Source organism: Saccoglossus kowalevskii, chromosome 18 (assembly GCF_978046115.1).
Source record: "Saccoglossus kowalevskii chromosome 18, keSacKowa6.1, whole genome shotgun sequence".
NCBI classification, from domain to species: domain Eukaryota; kingdom Metazoa; phylum Hemichordata; class Enteropneusta; family Harrimaniidae; genus Saccoglossus; species Saccoglossus kowalevskii.
The window spans coordinates 23,345,570-23,366,151 of record NC_140658.1 but is presented as its reverse complement, the minus strand read 5'-3'; the positions used below and the strand labels follow the sequence as shown (position 1 = coordinate 23,366,151).

General features: G+C 34.5%; 1 protein-coding gene and 1 long non-coding RNA gene across 5 annotated transcripts in view; one reads left to right on the top strand and one right to left on the bottom strand.

Moving 5' to 3' along the window:
- The window catches only part of LOC100313633 (hippocalcin-like protein), a 128,619-nt gene that overhangs the window by 49,486 nt on the left and 58,551 nt on the right, over nt 1-20,582 (top strand). The window contains exon 1 of one of the 4 annotated variants that reach the window (XM_085492648.1): nt 6,609-6,733. The exons of the other annotated variants lie outside the window; for them this stretch is intronic. The gene's annotated coding sequence lies outside the window, so the exon portion shown is untranslated. Of the gene's footprint in view, nt 1-6,608; nt 6,734-20,582 lie in introns of those variants that run through there. 4 annotated transcript variants of the gene reach the window in all.
- On the bottom strand, nt 16,467-17,226 carry LOC146731928 (uncharacterized). The gene is made up of 2 exons (XR_014926989.1): nt 17,087-17,226; nt 16,467-16,592 (listed from the first exon to the last, which is right to left on the bottom strand). It is a non-coding gene; the product is annotated as an uncharacterized LOC146731928 (long non-coding RNA).

Sequence of the window (20,582 nt, the reverse complement as noted above, 5' to 3'; positions counted from 1 at the left end):
TTAATTACCTAATTTGCATGATAATTAGCCAATTTTTAGCTGTTCTATGACTGTTCCACTGATATCTAAAGAACCACTCATTGGATTTTGATGAAACTTGGTACATAGATGCTCTGAACATATGCGCAGATTTGATTACTTTTTGGTAAAAATCCGTGCATATGAATTACCTAATTTGCATGATAATTAGCTGATTTTTAGCTGTTCCGTGATTGTTCCACTGATATCTAAACAACCACTCATTAGATTTTGATGAAACTTTGTACATACATGGCTCTGAACTAATGCTAGGTTTTGATTAGTTTTTGGTAATAATCCGTGGATACTAATTACCTAATTTGCATAATGATTAGTCAATTTTCGATTTTTCCACTGATATAATTATCTCAAGTACTAATCATCACATTTCAATGAAACTTGGTACATAGATGTCATATGGCACTGCACAGATCTGATAGTTTTTATGGTAATATCAGTACATATTAATTACCTAATTTGCATAATTATTTTTCAGCATTTAATATAAGTAGTGAGCATTACATTTCAATGAAACTTGGTACTTACATACTCAAGGACTATGCAGAGATTGATTGTTTCCGATAAATATTTGTGCATATTAATCACCTAATTTGCATAATTAGTTAATTTTCAGCTTTTCCACGGGTATCTCAAGTACTGGTCATCGCATTTCAATGAAACTTGGTACATAGATTTTTTAGGACTATGCAGAGACCTGATTAGTTTTAGGGTAAATAATTGTGCATATTAATTACCTAATTTGCATAATTAATTTTCAGCTTTTCTACTGATACCTAAAGTACTAATCATCACATTTCAATGAATCTAGAATTATGCAGACCAAATTAGTTTCCGGTAAATATTTGTGCATATTAATCACCTAATTTGCATAATTAACCAACTTTCACACTGATATCTCAGGTACTAAACATCACATATCAATGAATGTATATGGATGCTGTAGGACAATAGACAGACCTGGATAATTGTGGGTTAAAATCTGTACGTATTAATTACCTAATTTGCATAATTAATCTAAAGTACTAATTATTCCATTTCAATGAAACTTAGTACAAAGATGCTCTAGGACAATGTACAAACCTAATTAGTTTGGGGTAAAAATCTGTTTATAGTAATTCCCTAATAAGCATAATAATTCATAATTTTTTGTTTCTAATCACATTTCAGTTAAACTTCGAAACATAGATTTTCTGTTACATTGCGCAGACCTCATTAGTTTTACACCCAAATCTGCTTTCTTTGATTTTTTATTTATTCTTGTACAGTCTTTTCCAGAACTGAGTGTACTCATATTTTTAATCACATAGTATTTATTCTAAAAAATAAAACACCAAATTTAAAAAAAAAAAAAATTAAATAATTATTAATTTTTTATTAGGTTTTTTCTCATTTGCTAAGTTAAGACAGTCGACATACAATGTTCCACATGCATTTGTATGAGCTGCATCAACATGTACATTGTAACGATACATGTGTGGCTTACTGATCAGAAATTGTTTATTTACAAACAAAATTTGAATGTGTACAAGTATGCTGAAAAACAAAGCTGTAAAAGTCCTATCTTCTCAGTCTTTGTGCATTATATTTTTGTTGTCAGTGTAAATTAATTCTTTTAAAACATCTTTTATCAGAACTGGTCTATTTAGCTACACAGCTATGTAATCACAAAAAAAAGATGATCGATTGTCAAAACTGAATGCATCCAAGATATTCTCAATATTCTCGAAACCATCCCATAACTAATTATACGCATGTATAGCATCGGTATCTCTACTGAATACCAATTATAATTATACAGCCTTATATGCTTGTATCAATAAACTTGCGTGCCTGGGAAACTATTTGGAATGATAGCTTGTATCCATTCAAGCAAAACTTTATTTCGTATCTTAAATTGTTTCCTCTTTCTTTCATTTTCACTCCTGCTTGTGTTTTCGATTTGTGATATGAACAACAATCACCTGAGGCACCTGTTTGCCACTTGCAAGAGTGAACTATATTTTTCATACATCTACATAGATGTAGAAGTTCTTGTGTTGTTACAGGTATGTCATGTGCATGTGCTTGTAATAGAGAACAACAATGTTTTGACTATATAGGTATATTGTAGAAGAGATGTTGTCTTGCACCGTAAATAATAATAATAACTTTTTTGAGATCGAATCTCTGTTGAGATATAGATAAAATTACAATAAAGAATAAAATCATAATAATAAAAAAGTAAAAACAGAAAATTCAGTTGAGACAAAAGTAAAATGAGACAGCTGGTAAATTTATTTATTCAAACATTTTTCTCTCATTTGAAAACAATTGTAGATAAGTTGATCAAGTTCAATAATGGTTTCCTGATGTGTCCTTTTCAATAATTTGATAAATTCCTGTTCTGCTGAACAGATAGAAGGAACAATGTTAAATTTGTTAAAAAATGTGTTCCTTAATTCCGTGTAATGACTACATTGATGGAGAAAGTGTTTCCATCTTCAATTTCACTATATAGTATACAGTGTTATCACATGTATAAAGTCCCGCCACTAGAGGGTGCTACTTTGCTACTAGAGGGCTCTATGCATGCGTGAACTTAAGTGTAAAGTGCTTTACGAAAATGGAATTATTTCTGCAAGAAAACATTCAAAGTCTTCATTTGCGTTGGATTTTATGTATTCTTAAATTGATTCTTAAATTAACAAATCTGCAAATATGCTAATTATAATTATTATAATATGTCTAAAAGGATCTAAAACTCTGTATTCTACATTCTGAACTATTGAGGTCAATGGATACACTGTGTTCTAAAAGTATACTCTGTGATGTTTTAGGTCACGCTAGATCCCAGATATTCGCTTTCCAGATTGATATCTTGGAGTAAGTTGTATAATGTTCACAGAATGCATTTATCATATGCTTCTAAAGATCCACCTTTCTGGAATAGTCCTGATTTATTATAACATCAATAATTTCCAATGTTGTACCTCAAATTTTATCATTTTTTTTTATAATAATAGTCGTAGACCTGTATACAACTGTATTCTGTGTCAGCTATATATATATCTGTGTGCATTGGTTTTTCTGTGTTGGCCATAGACCTGTATACAATTGTATTCTGTGTCAGTTATATTTATATATATATACCGGTATATCTGTGTACACTGGTTTTCTGTGTCGGCCATAGACCTACATGTACATGTGTATATACAATTGTATTCTGTGTCATGTATTTGTGTACAATTGTTTTCCAGGTATCAAGCCATAGACCTGTGTACAATTGTTTTCCCAGTGTCAAGCCATAGACCTGTGTACAATTGTTTTCCCAGTGTCAAGCCATAGACCTGTGTACAATTGTTTTCCCAGTGTCAAGCCATAGACCTGTGTACAATTGTTTTTCTCAGTGTCAAGCCATAGACCTGTGTACAATTGTTTTCCCAGTGTCAAGCCATAGACCTGTGTACAATTGTTTTCCCAGTGTCAAGCCATACCCCTGTGTGCATATGTTTTCCCAGTGTCAAGCCACAGACCTGTGTACAATTGTTTTCTCAGTATCAAGCCACAGACCTCTGTACAATTGTTTTCCCAGTGTCAAGCCATACCCCTGTGTGCATATGTTTTCCCAGTGTCAAGCCACAGACCTGTGTACAATTGTTTTCTCAGTATCAAGCCACAGACCTCTGTACAATTGTTTTCCCAGTGTCAAGCCATACCCCTGTGTGCATATGTTTTCCCAGTGTCAAGCCACAGACCTGTGTACAATTGTTTTCTCAGTGATCAAGCCACAGACCTCTGTACAATTGTTTTCCCAGTGTCAAGCCATAGACTTTACGTGCAATTGTTTTCCCAGTGTCAAGCCATACCCCTGTGTGCATATGTTTTCCCAGTGTCAAGCCACAGACTTGTGTACAATTGTTTTCTCAGTGATCAAGCCACAGACCTCTGTACAATTGTTTTCCCAGTGTCAAGCCATAGACTTTATGTGCAATTGTTTTCCCAGTGTCAAGCCACAGACCTTATGTGCAATTGTTTTCCCAGTGTCAAGCCATAGACCTTATGTGCAATTGTTTTCCCAGTGTCAAGCCATAGACCTGTGTACAATTGTTTTCCCAGTGTCAAGCCATAGACCTTACATGTATGTGCAATTGTTTTTCTCAGTGTCAAGCCATAGAACTGTGTACAATTGTTTTTCTCAGTGTCAAGCCATAGAACTGTGTACAATTGTTTTCCCAGTGTCAAGCCATGGAACTGTGTACATTTGTTTTCCCAGTGTCAAGCCACAGACCTGTGTACAATTGTTTTCCCAGTATCAAGCCACAGATCTGTGTACAATTGTTTTCCCAGTATCAAGCCACAGACCTGTGTACAATTGTTTTCCCAGTATCAAGCCATAGACCTGTGTACAATTGTTTTCCCAGTGTCAAGCCATAGACCTTATGTGCAATTGTTTTACCAGTGTCAAGCCATAACCCTGTGTACAATTGTTTTCCCAGTGTCAAGCCATAGACCTTATGTGCAATTGTTTTTCTCAGTGTCAAGCCACAGACCTGTGTACAATTGTTTTCTCAGTGTCAAGCCATAGACCTGTGTACAATTGTTTTCCCAGTGTCAAGCACATAGACCTGTGTACAATTGTTTTCCCAGTGTCAAGCACATAGACCTGTGTACATTTGTTTTCTCATTGTCAAGCCACAGACCTACATTGTATGTGCAGTTGTTTTCCCAGTGTCAAGCCATGGAAGTGTGTACATTTGTTTTCCCAGTGTCAAGCCATGGAAGTGTGTACATTTGTTTTCCCAGTGTCAAGCCACAGACCTGTGTATAATTGTTTTCCCAGTGTCAAGCCATAGAACTGTGTACATTTGTTTTCCCAGTGTCAAGCCACAGACCTGTGTACAATTGTTTTCCCAGTGTCAAGCCATGGAACTGTGTACATTTGTTTTCCCAGTGTCAAGCCACAGACCTGTGTACAATTGTTTTCTCAGTGATCAAGCCACAGACCTCTGTACAATTGTTTTCCCAGTGTCAAGCCATAGACTTTACGTGCAATTGTTTTCCCAGTGTCAAGCCATACCCCTGTGTGCATATGTTTTCCCAGTGTCAAGCCACAGACCTGTGTACAATTGTTTTCTCAGTATCAAGCCATAGACCTGTGTACAATTGTTTTCCCAGTGTCAAGCCATAGACCTTATGTGCAATTGTTTTACCAGTGTCAAGCCATAACCCTGTGTATAATTGTTTTCCCAGTGTCAAGCCATAGACCTTATGTGCAATTGTTTTTCTCAGTGTCAAGCCACAGACCTGTGTACAATTGTTTTCTCAGTGTCAAGCCATAGACCTGTGTACAATTGTTTTCCCAGTGTCAAGCACATAGACCTGTGTACAATTGTTTTCCCAGTGTCAAGCACATAGACCTGTGTACAATTGTTTTCTCATTGTCAAGCCACAGACCTACATTGTATGTGCAGTTGTTTTCCCAGTGTCAAGCCATGGAAGTGTGTACATTTGTTTTCCCAGTGTCAAGCCACAGACCTGTGTATACTTGTTTTCCCAGTGTCAAGCCATAGAACTGTGTACATTTGTTTTCCCAGTGTCAAGCCACAGACCTGTGTACAATTGTTTTCCCAGTGTCAAGCCATGGAACTGTGTACATTTGTTTTCCCAGTGTCAAGCCACAGACCTGTGTACAATTGTTTTCCCAGTGTCAAGCCACAGACCTGTGTACAATTGTTTTCCCAGTGTCAAGCAATGGAACTGTGTACATTTGTTTTCCCAGTGTCAAGCCACAGACCTGTGTATAATTGTTTTCCCAGTGTCAATTAAGCCATAAACCTGTGTACAATTGTTTTCCCAGTGTCAAGCCACAGACCTGTGTACAATTGTTTTCCCAGTGTCAAGCCACAGACCTGTGTACAATTGTTTTCCCAGTGTCAAGCCATGGAACTGTGTACATTTGTTTTCCCAGTGTCAAGCCACAGACCTGTGTATAATTGTTTTCCCAGTGTCAATTAAGCCATAGACCTGTGTACAATTGTTTTCCCAGTGTCAAGCCATAGACCTGTGTACAATTGTTTTCCCAGTGTCACGCCATAGACCTGTGTACAATTGTTTTCCCAGTGTCAAGCCATAGACCTGTGTACAATTGTTTTCCCAGTGTCAAGCCATAGAACTGTGTACAATTGTTTTCCCAGTGTCAAGCCATATATCTGTCATTATATCAATCATCAGTCACTAAGTTCACTATATGCCGCTATCAATATACTCATAGTGAAAAATACAGGATCAGTAAATTGAATTGTTCATTCAGTTAGCTCTCATGATACAATGCAGGTCACATTGACATTGATTTTCATCTTGCCAGTGACCCAGGTCTCCAATATAATAATTTGTATCTTAATAATGCACATTGTTATATCCCTGAGGTGGCATGGAACATACTTGTATGTAGCCGGTTATCCATGTGAAACTGCTTAGGATTATTATCTCTCCATAGCAACGCATGGTGTGCATGAATACATAATGAGCCTCTTTCTGATGTCAAGCATAGCATCATGGGAAATTCAATGATACTGTAGCCTACAGCTATTTAAAACAAGAATAGTGCCAGCTATAGATGTCTGGTAAAACCTCTCACAATTGTTGATTTTTGTCATTGTTACTTGTCCACACTAGTCTGTGTGTGTTTAACGGATAATATGGTAGCATCCAGCAGGTATTGTCCATTTCTGATATTTACAATTTACAACTTTAATTGCTATTTAATTTTTCTTTTGAGGAGAAATTAGCTTTGATAAGTCTGCAGGTGGGAAGTCTTGTGTGAGATGGCACAAGCAGATGTCTTCAATGTGTGTGCCTCGTTGTGTGTAGATTGATCACATCACCCTATTGTCTCCTCTCATAGCCTTGTTAGCATATACTGTAGGCAACTGTCATCGTGATTATTTCAGGGAAGTATCACAGAGACGGAAATATTCACTGAGTGCTGATCAGTGGACCTGGCTACCTATAATGGGAGATTTGTTGGTTTGGATGAGTGTAAACGGGCAATTAAAGCTCCTCTATCACTCAGTGCCGATCTTTGTATAGACGCCATCTCAAACACTTTTTTTATGAACCATATATGACCCAATTAAGTTTTTTTATCAGTGTCTTTTCATCACCTAATTCAAAATGATCTGTTTTTATTATATAATTTTTTTTTTATTTATATATTACGGTTAACATATCATTGTCCCTTCAGATCATGGTAATCATCTATCAATTTTTGAATCAAAATATAACAAAAGATTAATTGATTGGTTAACCTAATATGTTGGCATTGATACTGCTTAATCAGATTCTGTTAATTTTATTTTAAAATACGTAATCAATTATTTTTGCAGATTATTTTACAAACAGAATAATATAGATTTTTTTCAAAAACAACAAAACATATTCGCAATTAATTCAACTTGAATGTAATTATTCTACTCATATGTCTAGTTCTATTGCTAAATTGATTGTATTATTCTTGCCTGTCTTGTATTGTTTGGAGCATCATTATATTTATCAATGTGGTTTGTTTCCATGTGGATATAATTTGTTAATATTTTATAGTGCAATTATATTTCTAATGGCATTATATTGGAAAAGGATGTTCATATAAAGAAGGATTGTGCATGGATTTCTCAACACTAATACATTTAATAATTTTACATTCAAAGAAAGCACTAGAAAACGATAATAATGCTCTGAAATTTCAATTTTTTATGCTGAAGATTTATAAAATATAAATATAAAAAAATATTTGTTTGTGTTTTTAAATTACTAAATGAATATTATATTAAAAAGTCTGTTAATACAGTATGTATGTCTTGTCCATAGAAAATAAATCTGTTCTAATATTAGATATTGATTTGAAATAAAAATGTCTGGAACATTGCTAACAGTGAACAAACATCAATAATACCATTTTTAATATAGAAATAGTAAAAAAATCTTTTTCAATTGTACCAGAAGTTTTTTTTTATATTAAAATTGAATGAAATGTGTAAAATGGAATTGTCATTTTGCAACCGTGTGAATATTGTAACAGATGTTCAAGTTCAAGTTCGGTTTTATCCACAAATCAGCCATTCTTTGTCTAAAATTAATCAAATTTTGAGGAATTATAAATTGTGCAGTTTGAAATCATATTTAGGATTTAAAAAGACACTTTAATTAATTTCAATGAATTGAATGAGGTAATATCAACAACTGGTTTCAGAAAACCCATTGATGTTTGTGAAAAAGAATATCATTTAAATAGGCCCATATTATCCATTTATTTTAATGCATGTCTCTTATTAGAAAATAGAAATATTTACATTAAACTTGATGTGAGCTAAATTTTGACACTATTCTGGTAGGAAATAAAATTTGGATGAAAATTTTGTGTGTTCGTTTTTGTCAAGTAAATGTGCACCAAAAAGGTCTATACAGGTTATTTTTTCTTAACATCAACAGATTTTTTCTAAAGTTAGTTAGATCACTGCTTATCCTGTGAGTTTCAATTTACATTTTTTATGCTAATAATAATTTCTATCAATTTGGTGATTCATATTTTATGTGTACAAATTATGATATTAATCTTTCTGAAACTATAGAGCAGATTCTGACATGGAACTTTGGATGTTTTATGCATTTTAGTTTTATGCGTGTGTATGTATAAATGTAATAATAATAATAATAATAATAATCTTTATTGATAAACGTATCCTTAATTGAGATATTGTTTGTGATACAATAAAGTTAAATGTTGTAAGTTAAAAATAGAAAAATTAAAAAATTAGAGAAAAAACCAAAAGACAACAACAAAAACACAAAACAAAGCAAAAGCATTATTTTTATGAGTCAGCTGGTAATTTAGATTTAATGTAGTTTTCTCTCATTAATAAGGCTTGGTATACAAATTTGGCTAAATTAATTAACATGTTTTTGTTTTTCGTTTTAAGTATATTTACTAGTTTTTCTTCTTTGTTTTGATTGGTCGATGTTGTAAAAAATTTGTTTAAGCTGTCTTGTTATACATATATGTATATATGTATGATTATACAGTGTTCCCCCCAGATTTGAAACTTGAAACATTTTTCTCATGGATTATTTTTTTTTACTCACAAAAATGGAAGAAAATAGATAAGTGACAATTCATAATTGAAGAATAATATTCAAATATAATAAACATTTAGGTACACTGTCTACACTAAATTTCTGTCTCTAGTTTCACATGGATGGGTAATTGTCTCATACTTTCTAACTTGATGGAGCAATTCTATCCCACGTGTTTAATTTCCGGTGATAATACTGCATACTGTACAGATATGTGTATAGACAAAATCACATACATGCGATATAGGAGTGGTTGTTAACCCGATGAGTTCAAAGATGTTTTATTGCTGTTTGGTATGAAGACCATAACTATAATTTAATATGATTTTGATACAGGTCGGTGCTGCACATGACAAAATTAGTTCAAAGTTGGTATAATGCATAATCCTTGTCAATTCTATTTTTTTAATTTTTTTATTCAATAACATTAAATTTTTGTTCTAAAAATGTATTATTTGGTTGCATTGATGAACATGCAAACAGAATAAGGTGTGTAGATTTTACATGGTGGTGAGTTACCAATGCAAACCCATTTGGTTATTTAAAAATATTGTCACCACATGGTAGCTAGCTTTTCCTAGCATGTCCATAATACATTGCATACATGTATGTCCCAGAATTAATGCATAACATGATCAAGAATGCATAGCATTGTCCAGAAAGCATGGCATTGCCCAGAAAGCATGGCCCAGAATGCATAGCATGGCCCAGAATGCATAGCATGGCCCAGAATGCATAGCATGGCCCAGAATGCATAGCATGGCCCAGAAAGCATGGCCCAGAATGCATAGCATTGCCAAGAAAGCAGAGCGGGGCACAAAATGCATAGCATTGTCCAGAATGCATAGCATGACCCAGAATGCATAGCATGACCCAGAATGCATAGCATATCCCAGAATGCATAGCATATGGCCCGGAAATGCATATCATATGGCCCGGAAATGCATAGCATGGCCCGGAAATGCATAGCATGGCTCGGAAATGCATAGCATATGGCCCAGAGTGCATAGCATATGGCCCAGAGTGCATAGCATATGGTCCAGAATGCATAGCATATGGCCCAGAATGCATAGCATATGGCCCAGAGTGCATAGCATATGGCCCAGAGTGCATAGCATATGGCCCAGAGTGCATAGCATATGGCCCAGAGTGCATAGCATATGGCCCAGAGTGCATAGCATATGGCCCAGAGTGCATAGCATATGGCCCAGAGTGCATAGCATATGGCCCAGAGTGCATAGCATATGGCCCAGAGTGCATAGCATATGGCCCAGAGTGCATAGCATATGGCCCAGAGTGCATAGCATATGGCCCAGAGTGCATAGCTTGGCCCAGAGTGCATAGCTTGGCCCAGAGTGCATAGCATTGCCCAGAGTAAGTGCATAGCATGGCCCAGAATGCATAGCATGGCCCAGAATGCATAGCATGGCCCAGAAATGCATAGCATGGCCCAGAAATGCATAGCATGGCCCGGAAATGCATAGCATGGCCCGGAAATGCATAGCATGGCCCGGAAATGCATAGCATATGGCTCAGAATGCAAAGCATATGGCTCAGAATGCATAGCATGGCCAAGAATTAATGCGTGGCATGGCCCAGAATGCGTGGCATGGCCCAGAATGCACAGCATGGCCCAGAATGCACAGCATGGCCCAGAATGCACAGCATGGCCCAGAATGCATAGCATGGCCCAGAATGCATAGCATTGCCCAGAATGCATAGCATTGCCCAGAATGCATAGCATTGCCCAGAATGCATAGCATTGCCCAGAAAGCATAGCATGGTCCAAAATGTATAGCATGACCCATAATGCATATATGTAGTATGTACATAATACATAGCATGTCCCATAACTCATAGTATGTCCCATAATGCATTATATATCCCATAATGCATTATATATCCCATTATGTATAGCAATTGCCCTTAATATTTTTTATATCTTTCATTGAATACCTCAGACTCCTAATAGTAGAAAGCTCAACAGACTGTTACAAAGGTTACTCTGATAAGTTTATCTGGAAGATGGGAGGAAGTCATCTTGTATAGACATGTGTTTATACATGTCAGTGTGTGTTCTCATTGCATATATTTACGACTTACATGCAATATTTATTGTTAAGTAAAGGTAAATCAATACCTATTATACTTGTAGAAAATTACACTGAGGTATGCAATCTATGTTGACTGTCATACTAATTAGATAATAATGGAAATTGACAATGTTTTCCGTCAAAGATTGTCATGATTTTGAATAATAATAATAATAGAGTTTGTATAGCCCCTAATATCCATCATGATGATGTCCAATGACGCTGTCAGTTCACAGAAATACTCTCTGAAACATATAAGTTTTCAGTTTAGATTTGAAAATGTTTAAACTGGCTGCAGAACGAATGTCTGCTGGTAACTGATTCCATAATGACAGAGAAGCATGTGAGAATGAGCGATCACCATATGTCTTGAGTCTGGTTCTGGGCACTGTAAGTGTAGATGTATTACTTGAACGAAGAGTTCTATGAGTATTTCTTGCCAACAGAATTTCATTCATTGTATTCAACAGAAGCCCAAATTTCTTGATGAATTTGAATTCAAATACACACAATGTGTAGGTATAGATGATGTACAGGGGTGATACGAGTCACAGGAATTATAGGTATAGGCAAAACAAAGAAAATTACGCAATCACTCTTTTCTCTTTTCACATGATTTTTTTTTTCATTTTTAAATATCAATAATGTGGATACGTTTGCAGTAAAGTAATTATTATTACAGTATTTAGCAAAGTATGGCCCATTCCTTACAAAATGATGTACTCGCTACCGGTAATTCTATATTATTCAAATTATTTTCACAAATGATACAAAATGCATCTTCAAAAAGGTCACTATAATAGATACTGCATCGATTAGTGATTTGTTAATGAGGTACATGTACTTTCAATCTTATGAAGACCTTCCATGCAAAATACACATACATTGTGAAATGTCAGGCAGGACTCAGTGTGAGGTTCTTAGAAATTGTGATAATGCGTACACAATGTAGTACAAACATTTAAATTACACAGATGGGTGCATTAGATAATTAATTGATATTGCTTATAAAAAAAAAAAATACCAAATACAGCCTAATAATAGTAACTCAATTACTAGTTACTCTGGGAATACCTAAAAATCTGCTAAAAGGCAGTATGACGATCGTATTGACTGACACATAATGGAGGTCTATGTGTTTCCATACTGCCTGAGTGCATTTGGACAGAATGTTTGCGATAACCTTATTTTTATACATCTATTTTCTACTTGTAATAATAATATAATTATGAATAACAACTTGAAATGGCACTTTACAAATGTTTCAGTGACAGGGTTCTGTTTTTGCTAACGTGCTTCTGTGACCTATGTAAAAAGATAGTGTTGGAATATGAAGTTAATAAGAATAAATGTGTTTGTACAACTGTTTTTCAATCGAACAGATAAATTCTGTTGTTTTCTAATGTCAGATGTATAATAATTGCTCAGTAGGTAACTTGTGGTATAATCGTACAGCATTTAATTATTAATAATCATTTTTCTTGTTTAACAGTTGATGAAGAAAATAAAATCTGCAAACCAGAAAATAAAATCTGCAAACCAGAAATTTTGACGTATAATTCTTTCTTTTTTTTTCATTTTCATTATTTATTGATGAAAAACAGTAAAATTTTATGTCAAATCTAAAATTCTGAATGAGAGATGTAAAACTTGTTTTTTTTCATCCGATCTAGCAAAACTGTGGCCATCAGTGTCCCAATGCTCACACCCTTCAATGCCTCAATAAAGAATATTCAATATATGCAACGAATATTCTTTATTCTTGGGGGGCGGACATCCGGGCATTTTAACCGCCTGGCAACCATCACGGTGAGAATAAAGGCCGAAAACTCACAGAAAACAGTACTTTGGGATGGTTTTTGAGACTCTACTAAACATTGTAACAAGATTACCCCTATATGTGCAACATGTGTACATGTACATTGGGTTGCTCAGGATTATTTCGGAGTTGAGCTTGTGTTGTTTCCTTGACTTTAGGTTTTTTCATCGGCTCTACCACCAGCGTTCAACAGCAGTTCACTCAAAGCCCATAGAAATACATGGTACAGTGGTTGCGTGCTTTAGAAACAGAGAACGTTTTGTGACGTAGCTCCGCTCCTAAGGATACCCCACAGTCATCATGCAGTGTATCTGTGTGTATTCAAAACATGTAATGCACTCGCATTGGGTCAATATCTAGCGGTACAATGACTTTAATATTTGAAGCCGACACTATTGGGGTTGAATTGCTTAAATTGGTCGTTATTCCTGTGCGCGTTTACAAAATTGGAAAAAACATTTATAGGATTTTACTGAGCACAAAAAAAATTCAGTGTGATAGAAAAATAAAGAATGTATAGCAACAATTATTATGTGTGAATTAATATACATCTTCACAGCAAACAAAATATCATTCTTTTAAATCTTCAAATGTCCTAATTTTGACCCAAATAGACATAATTTTCCATCAACATTCAAAGAGTTAAAAAAAATTACATTAAAAATATCAGTCGTAAAATAGTTGTTGACATTCTCTCTCCGAATGACATTAATGTATTGAGGTGCATGTAAATTTTTCCGTGTACTTGACCTCCGCTATAATCTGATTCGATTTCATCATGTCTGTGAAAATTATCCTCCATTTTCAGACTTCCATTAGCATGACACTAATCTGTAAAATGAGTATAGACGATGAAAGCCGTGACCTTGATAATTGGTTCACCACATGGATTCAGAATTTTGTTATTGCATATTGATATTAAATCTGAAAAATATTATCAGTATTGTAGGTTGTTGTCATGGAAACCCTTGTTAATATGACTGTAATTTAATATTGACCCATTATTCATTTTTTTGCTGTAAAAGGTTTTAGTGCTCAAGCAGTTTTTTGAAATTAAATCAGAGAGAAAGCGAGACACATTAATTTCATTAGACATTTTTGATTTCAGGTTAGACAATAAATTATCAAAGTTTTTATAAAGGGTGAATTAATATAATCTAAATTTACCTTTTGTCAATGAAATAATGTCCTTGTCTATGTACAATATTCATTTTAAAAAATATCTGCATTGGCACCGTTACATTATTTTGTCAAATGCTTCAAGCACGGTGGTCGTTGCGTGAATTTTATGTAAATAAACAACTTATTTTACACACGTTGTATACGTCGTTATGAGTCCCATATCGAACAGGACGTGGTGCGACGACTATCGCCCCTTAATAATTTATTCAAAGATAAAATTATTTATCATAAACAACTACTAGGATTGAACAAATTTGTAGCAAATACTGTAAAACCTTTTTATTAGCGAATTTGACTACTTGCATGAATTAACTGAATCTTAACTTGTGAGAACATTCTTTATTTTAAATTAGTGAAATCTTGAATTAGCGAAATTACAGATTAGCTAAATTAGCTAAAATAACATGCTAGCTCAAAAGACATCTTTTACAGTATTTCACTTGACTTAAATCAGTAAATTACCAGGCAATAATATCACAAAACAAGCATACCTTGAATAAAAGAAATCCAATTTACAAAAAAGGTATTCTTCAATACAAAAATGACGACGACATGAATTTTTCACGAGAACAACAGAATGATTTTTAACAAAACATACAAAGCAAATTGGCAAAGTTGTCAAACAAAAATAAAAATATAACTGAAAAAACAAAACTGAGAACTCATGAAAAATTCAAAGACTCTTGTAATTTTGAAAAATACTTGGATGTGTTGAATTTGAAACAAAGAATTTCAATGTAATCACAATTTAGCAATAGAAAAAGGGAGGCATACACAACCAAAAATATCTACTGAAAACAGAATTTGCAAACAAGGTACACAGAATGAAATAGAAGATGATCTCCAGAAATTTAATTTTTTGATTACTTCAAAAAATGATGTAATAATAAAAAAGATTGGTAACTATATTCATAATGCATTTCAATCAAGAAATGAAAATGCCATTTGATATGTAACACTTGCTTTATCCCATTAACAACTAACTTTCTTTTTGTATAGTAGTAGTTATCACAACTAATCTTTATTGCTATTAACTGATAGAAACATTGTACAGATGCAATAAAGTTATTATTATTTGGCACATGATATATACCTGATATACACCTGTCATGTGATATATATACTTCGTGTGGTGAGACATATACACCTGTCATGTTATATATACTTGGTGTTGTGTGACATATACACCTGTCATGTTATATATACCTGGTGTGGTGTGACATATACACCTGTCATTTGATATATACCTGGTGTGGTGTAACATATACATCTGTCGTGTGATATATATATGGTGTGGTGTGGTATGTACACCTGCCATGTTATATAAACCTGGTGTTGTTTGACATATACATGTACACCTGTCATTTGATATATACCTGGTGTGGTATGACATACACCTGTCCTGTGATATATATATATATCTGGTGTGGTGTGACATGTACACCTGCCATGTTATATAAACCTGGTGTTGTTTGACATATACACCTGTCATTTGATATATACCTGGTGTGGTATGACATACACCTGTCATGTGATATATATATATATATACCTGGTGTGGTGTGACATACAAAATGTACACCTGTCATGTGATATATATATATATATATATATATATATATATATCTGGTGTGGTGTGACATGTACCGGTACGCCTGTCATGTTATATATACCTGGTGTGGTATGACATACACCTGTCATTTGATATATACCTGGTGTGGTATGACATACACCTGTCATGTGATATATATATATATATCTAGTGTGGTGTGACATGTACGCCTGTCATGTTATATATACCTGGTGTTGTTTGACATATACACCTGTCATGTTATATATCAATCTGATTAAAATCTGATGTAGTGTACGGGCTTTAATTATTGTGGCTATAAACTTATTTTAATTTTATTTTTTTATTACTTTTGTTATTAATGCCCTTTTATTTTATTATTTTACTTTGTTTTTGATTTTGTGATTTTTTTTTTAATTCTGCCCTACCTACTACATCTGATCCGACGCCTATGTAAGTCCCGTTCAAATCTCGCATAAGTAACAGCCAATCACAGCCCCCCTTTTATACAGGCTGTCGGTTGCTTACTTTTCAGTGTAGCGATACTCTACGGGCAATCTTTCTGTACATTATATTTTGCCCACTTGAATAAACCATTAATAGAAAATTGCTAGTATATTTTTATTTGCAAAAGAAATTCCACAGCATTTTACAATTTTTGTCATTACATTGAATATTTTTTTCACTTCCAACAAATGTGTACACTTCCAGATACATCTTCGCCAACCAAGGTTCGTTCATTCAGTCATCGCTTCAATTTTACATCACTGAGCATAATTATCTAGAATGGAAACAAAAAAATAAGTAAATCGTAATGATTAGAACACTGTAAACAGCTATAGTAAACAATGCAAACTGATTTTAAATTGTATAACGGTCACCGGCCCACGGCATCGACGCAGAAAATTGGAGCAAAAAAATATTTCCTGATCAATTGCGATGTGTTCCAATAAAAAATATATTATTCCAGTCCAAATCAGCTCAATTACTTTAATAAAGAGTTATTGTATAATGTACAACATGATGATACAATTTGATGAATATTTACAGCTACGGTTTCAATACCGTAGACGATGTTGGCCCGATCTTCAACAAAACATCACCCGTCTCCAGGGCAGGCGACTGGAAAAAGACACTGGTGTTCGGTCGAAACGGCGGAAACAAAATCGTCACTCCCAGAATAACTATGCAAAATAACGATCTAAAGTCGAACCATTCGAGCCACAATATTAACATAAAAATGACTTTCGTTGCATTTGACAATGATAAACTTACCGAAAAGCCGTGTTATGCTCGGTCGCTAACGTCGGTATAATCCGCCATTTTATTTGAGTGTGTTTGCCACCCAACTCCGCCCGGTGACGTCATCATGTGCGCTATAGAAGGAGGTATGTGATTCGTTGACTAAAATCGTCGATAGTGGGTCTTGTTGAAATCTCGTTACATAGGCATCGGCTCAGATGTAGGTAGGGCGGAATTAAAAAAATCACAAAATCAAAATCAAAGTAAAATAATAAAATAAAATAAAAGGGCATTAATAACAAAAGTAATAAAAAATAAAATTAAAATAAGTTTATAGCCAAAATAATTAAAGCCCGTACACTACATCAGATTTTAATCAGATTGGTTATATATATATATATCTGGTGTTGTGTGATATATATACCTGGTGTTGTGTGACATATACACCTGTCATGTGTTATATACCTGGTATGTTGCGACATACACACCTGCCATTGGTATTGTGCATGGACAAACTTATGGTATGTCCATTAAACATACTGGGTCCTTGATTTGTTTCAAAATAGCTGACTGGTGGCCATTTTGAATTTAATAATAAATGCTGGTTTTGAAGCCGTATAGCTATCATGACTGGACTGTTCATGTTCAAACTTTACACATACATTATGTAGCACATTTACACATGCATCTGTTTCAGAATCTGATTCAAGATAAGTGATTGTCATATTTATGATAGAAATACATTATGAATGTCATGTACATAAAGGAATGAATAATAATAAATAAACTGGATCATGTCTGTCACATGAATGTTTATAAATATTTGGCTATAATGTTGACAGTCACTAAAAACTGGACAGGGACTTGTCATTGACAATGACTTGTTTTACTATAAATTGTCGTAATATATCATGATAAGCTGCTGTAATCATTCCCACATTATCTGTGTCGCGTTCTGGTTTTTAATTAATCTGTCTATATTAATTCACAATGACGTGCTGCTACGGATTATTATTTCACGTGTAATCTTTCTAAACTCGCCAACGTACTACCAATATATGTGATAAATGCTGATTGCTTGTCGTGACCAATTGAGCCGTATCACTACATTAAGTCATGCAGTCTATTTTAAAATTGTCAGCGTCTAAAGATATATTGAATCATCAAAAGCCATGCATGTCATGCTTTACAAACTAACTAATACAATGGAGACAAATTGTATGAAGCTTTTTTCAGTATGACAATGACTGAAAGTCGGCTATTTACTTCAAATCACCAAGAACATGTAGGAAGTTTCATGGGAGTTAATAGGCGTTATTATCTACACTGCTAGACATGGCAGGAGTCAGAGTCTCAGTATGTCAGAAGCAGATTAGCTGGAAAAACCCTCAATGGATTGTTAAGCGTTGTCGTAAACAAATTTGGGGGATGGGGTGTTCCTCGCAAATACTAACCCAGTTAATATTGATTTACAGAGATGACTACATGTATGCATTTGCTAATTTCACTGCAACCTGATTATGGTTTGAAATTTCACTGAATTTGTGATGAAAAGAGGGAACTGGTGGTGAAAAGGTTGAAATATATGTTCCTTATGCATAGTTCGATTGAATTGACTCAACTAAAGGCATTGCATATTATTTGATTATATTAGGTAAAACATAATACAATATTATATGACCACATTGTGATATTACCTGAAAACTATTGTAAACAAAATATTTTCTCCACCAGCAATAACTCTTAAAATTGTCAGTATTATTTTATTGTATTTATATTTTCAGTTTGTATGCCTGTCTCTGCCTGGTAGGAGTTCTGTATAAGTGGTCAATACATGTGAGAGTGTGGTACCAGCATTATTACACAGAGTGTACCAGCTGTACTTTAACAGCAAACATTGTATACTCGTACAGCAGCAGTATGATTGTGTCAGACTTGACAAAAGCCGCTCTGTTTTCGCAACACGCTGTCTACAAATGTGTTACATGTATACTGCACCAATAAAGATTCAATTCATTAAAATAAATATTAACACTTATTTTATAGTCCATTTTCAAAATTGTTATTGTAGCAGTTTATTTTTCTTAGGTATTCTCATATGTCGGTTTTTCTAGTGATTCAAACCTTCAGTTCACCATATTTTTTTCTATTTTTATGTATTTTTATGTATTTTTTAGCTCCGCTGTCAACTTTGTCCGTCGTCTGTGTCAATGTTTTTAGTCCCCGTTCGGACGTAGTCCGAAAACAGGGACTTATGTTTTGCCCTGTGTGCGTCCGTCCGTGCGTCTGTCCGTCCGTGCGTCCGTGATCACCTGTATCTCGAACATGCATGGACCAATTAAGTTCAAACTTCACTCATACATCACATATTATATGGGACATATGCACATGCATTTTTTTCATGATCCGATTAACGATAGCCGAATAGCGGCCATTTTAAAGCCGAAAATGCATCAAAATCACACATTTTCACCATTCCGGACCCGGATCTCAGTTATGCATGGACGGATTTCGTTCAAATTTGGTACATACATTAAACATAATAGGACCTTAATGCACGTCATTTATTTTTCCGGATCAAGTTCGAAATGGCCGACTGGCGGCCATTTTGTTTTAAAGAATTCAGTTCTGGATCCGTATCCGAGACATGTCTGGATTGATCAAGTTCAAACTTCACACACACAAGGTACATCATGTCACAAATATGTATGTGCATTTGTTTCATGATTTCATTAACGATAGCCAAATGGCGGCCTCTTTAAGGTCGAAAATGCATTGAAATCGCACATTTTCACCATTCCGAACCCGGATCTCAGTTATGCATGGATGGATTTTGTTCAAATTTGGTACATACATTAAACAAAATAGGACCTTGATGCACATAATTTTTTTTTGCGGATCAAGTTCGAAATGGCCGACTGGCGGCCATTTTGTTTTAATAAATTCAGTTCTGGATCCGTATCCAAGACATGTCTGGATTGATCAAGTTCAAACTTCACACACACATGGTACATCTTGTCACAAATAGATATGTGCATTTGTTTCATGATCCGCTTAACAATAGCTGAATGATGGCCATTTTAAGGCCGAAAATGCATCAAAATCACGTATTTTCACAATTCCGGAACCTGATCTCAGTCATGCGTGGATGGATTTTGTTCAGATTTAGAACAATGTGTTGTACATATGCAGGTGCATTTCGGTCATGATCTGCTTTGAATGTATATGTCACTCAAATATGAACGTAACGGGAACGTGTCATTGACAATGACTTGTATTTTTTCGACTTTTTCTTGAAAACTAGAAGCTTGAATGCTTTGATACTTGGTCTATATGTACCTTGGGTAGACCTCTTAAATTTGTTCATTTCATGATGATATCTTCAATTCTCTAATTTTGGTGAATATTTTTTTTATTTTTGGTAAAAAGTGATATTTTTGACTTGTTGAAAACAGATGGTCTGATTGCTTTCAAATGATACTGTACATCAGGTAGACCTCTCCCAGATTTGTTCATTTACTAATGATTT